At 35.0% G+C, this 3,684-nt stretch overlaps 1 non-coding gene across 1 annotated transcript; it reads left to right on the top strand.

The window, feature by feature from the left end:
* Positions 1-1,527: 1,527 nt before the first annotated feature.
* Positions 1,528-1,598, top strand: Trnag-gcc (transfer RNA glycine (anticodon GCC)). Its single transcript has one exon. It is a non-coding gene; the product is annotated as a tRNA-Gly (tRNA).
* Positions 1,599-3,684: the final 2,086 nt, after the last annotated feature.

Here is a 3,684-nt window from a genome sequence, read left to right as displayed (position 1 = left end):
TGGAATCGATAATGACTCCATAAGCCGTATCATTTCAAGAAAATTAATATAGGTGTGATAAATAAAGCTAAATTTTGTTTACCCAAGAACGTACTTTTAATGTCATATTCATCTCTGATTCTATCTTATTTTATCTTATAAGAGTCTCTCTTAATTTTATTATCATTAGGCCTATTTAAGTTATGGTATACTCGCCTGGGGAAACACACATTATATCTCGCATTTAGAAAGAATATTTGTTACAGAAAAAAAAAGTTCTTCGTAATTATGGAAAAGTGTTGGTCACACTGATACTTTATTTCATGACAATAAAATTCTGAAGGTATAAAAGATTATTTTTATATTTTTACCATCTGAGTTTGAGCCCATGTTCACTAAATATAAACTTTCATTTTTACCCTACCCGGTAATCCAACTCATTTTATTATTATTATTATTATTTCTTTTGCTCTATGTTTTCCTTTGCTGACCCCAAATTTTGGAATACATAATAGTAAAGAAGCTCTAAGTTTAACACACTCACATTCAAATTGAAGAGGTTGCATACTTGCCAGTACATTAATTCTTATATAGCGGAATGAGTTTTAGTTAGCCTACACGAGCTTTGAATTCTCTTTTTTGTTCGACATACTCATTTTTTTTTTTTTTTACCTATTCCTTTTTTATATTTTATCTGACGGTGATCCATCGCATCCTGTGCCTCTCGTGTGCTGGTATAGGCCCTTCATATCTGCTCCCTTAATTCTCGCCTTTTCCCTGCAAATCTTTTCCTGTTCTCATGTCTCCTTCTGTCTCTCCTTCCAAGATAATTTCCTTCTTTCCCTGTTTTCCTTCTTCTCCTTCACTCTGTTTGTTTTCTTCTCCCTCTCTCTCTTTAACAAGAGAGCTTACTTGTGTTTGTCTGTCTGTTTGTTTGTAGATAAGTATGTATGTGTGTGTGATTTTATTATGTATATGATGATATATCTAACCAACTTGCTTCCTTGATGTCTAGAGTTATTTAGTTATTTTATCCAAAAGGAGACTGCGAAATACAAGCTTGGCTTTTCAGCACATCTCCTCCATTTCCTGCAACTTTGATTTTAATTCAAGTTCATCTGCTTATCATTATGTGATGCGTATATACATAGTATTCTTAATTTCACGTAGTTTTTCTCTGTGATTACAATGTATTTATATTGTGTTATTTTGTGTATGTAAATGTTTTGCATTGTTGAAAATGAAATAAAATGAAATGGAATGAAAATAGGGCCTAATGACCGGTCATTATACTTTGCCATTGACCAGGGAGGTCACGTCCTCCCTGCTACTTACAGGCCACTAAGTCCGTTTCGAGCAATAATCACGATTGAATAATAAAGTGAGAACCTTGACAATGTGTCGGAAGTTTGCATCCTCATTCAGCTGTGACAGAGCTCTGGTGCGCCATCTAAAGACAGCTCTGAAAGAGCTGGGGTCTTCAAGAGCGACCTCTAGTGTACAGTTCTAGATGATTGGTTAGCAATGTGCCACTCATCAAGCATGTGAGCATTGGTGGTTCAGTGGTAGAATTCTCGCCTGCCACGCGGGAGGCCCGGGTTCGATTCCCGGCCAATGCAACTTCCTTTTTGTTTGTTTGATTTATTTTTCTTTTGTTTAGCTTTTTTAAAACAGTAATATTAGAGCCACAAAAGTATCGTAAATCTTGCAGGTATACTCTGTTGAAAAGTATCACAAGAATTGTTCATTTATTATTGATTATTATTGTTGTCATTGTTTAGGCCTGTTATTATTCTTTAATAATAATAATAATAATAATAATAATAACAACAATAATAGTAATATTATTATTATCAGCATCATCTTCAGGACCTATAATTTTTTATCATTTGTTTCATTATCATCTTAATTTTTATTCATTTTTTTTTTTTTTTTTTTTTTGTATAACCAGGGCATCTTTTTCTACTTTCTGGTATAAATGTCTTAAATTGACGATTTGAAGAGTCAGCTAAAACATAGTGAAAGTTTTGTAGTAAATGCGGGATTCACTCAGTAATATTGAGCACTATGCTTCATGAGCTCCTGTTGTATGTAAAACAGGCTGTGTGTGTGTGTGTGTGTTTGTTTTTGTTTTTTTTTTCGATGAATTATGACGAATGATGAAAATGAAATGTCATCTAGACCTGTTTCACAGCTAACAATATGGCGATGGAGACAAGATTTACTTTAGAGATGTTAAAGAAAGGAACAGGAATTCAAGAAAAATGTGTGATGTGCATGAGGGCCTAACTCTGGTTATGGGGATTTTGTGAGATGAATTTTCATCACATTACCTTGTAGCAATTTGCACAAGCAACGTCGGACCAAACAGCATCCAATTGGAAAAAAAATGACGTTTAAAGTCCAGTCACTTTTATTCTTATGAAACTCGTCAGTCGTAATGTCTGATTCCATTAGGGTCCGGTTCCATTAGGGTCCTGTTGTTCATTGCGTTTGATATCTTGAATACCAAAAACCAATATGTCATTTGGATTATACCTAAAAACTAGGAGAGAAACAGGAGTAGAGTCCGTGACCAATATGGATAGTTATATTAATTATCGGCCAATGCAAAATGTCCTCAACCATGAAGTTTGCTTTTACAAGGAGACTCAGGAGAGAATCAAACAAGAAATTAAGGCAGTCATTTGATGTGATCGGACAGAAAATGGAAGAAGTGAAAGAATTCTGAAACTTTCCTTTAAAAAAAGAGATATAGTTTGAAATAAAAGACCTATGAGTTTACTAATAATTCTGATTTCGTTGTTTTGTCGACCCTGGTCTTGGTCTTGCGCAAACATCATAAATCTATTTTAATGAAGTTACATTCTTCTTCAACTCATTTTTGTTTGGTTTGTTTTAATGAATACTTTAATCACTTAGTGGAAACACATTGTGCCAAACAAACACAGGGCCTACAATCGCCCCTATCTTTGCATCAATTAATTTCATAATCCTTTAGCTCTGATGCATATTTTTTTTTTTCACCAAACATAAATCACAATCCATACAGGGCCTATACCGTATTATCTTTTTTTTTTCTTTTGTTACTGACGCACAATCCCCTTTTTAATAATAAATTTTATTCATTTATCACTATATATCAGGGCCCTAGCTATATCAATAACAGAACTTTTATTCCTACGTTCATTCTGGTCCATCTGAAGTTTAGGCCTCTATTACAAAAAACACCCTGCTAACCCCCGTCAGTTCTTCTTTCCCGTCTTACACCTCTACCAATACTAGTAATAACTATAGGCCCTAATAATACCCCTTCTCCCTAAAAACAAAACAAAAACAAACCAAAACCAAAAAAACAAAAACAAAAACCAACAAAAACAAAACAAAACAAAAAACGCATAAATCAAGAAGATCGATGGAACTTTTTAAAATACTCAAATGGTAGTGGATTATACTCGTACTCAAGATTCATAAAAAGTTGATATGATGGCAGGGATAGGTGAGGAATAAAACACGGGAGAGCTCGGATCATACTCAGTATCAGGGAGGTGGGAACTTCCCACCTTGCTCGGATGCAGTAACGGGGCCCCAGGCCCGCCGCCACACACACACACACACGGACATTCAACCGCTGCATGTCTGGAAATTCCGCACGCTGTAGCTAGGTCATGCACGATAACTAACCCTGAACACTTCCGGGGCAAT

Source organism: Diadema setosum, chromosome 15 (genome assembly GCF_964275005.1).
Source record: "Diadema setosum chromosome 15, eeDiaSeto1, whole genome shotgun sequence".
Lineage (NCBI taxonomy): Eukaryota > Metazoa > Echinodermata > Echinoidea > Diadematoida > Diadematidae > Diadema > Diadema setosum.
The sequence above is the reverse complement of the archived record's forward strand: the minus strand, read 5'-3'. Positions and strand labels throughout refer to the sequence as shown.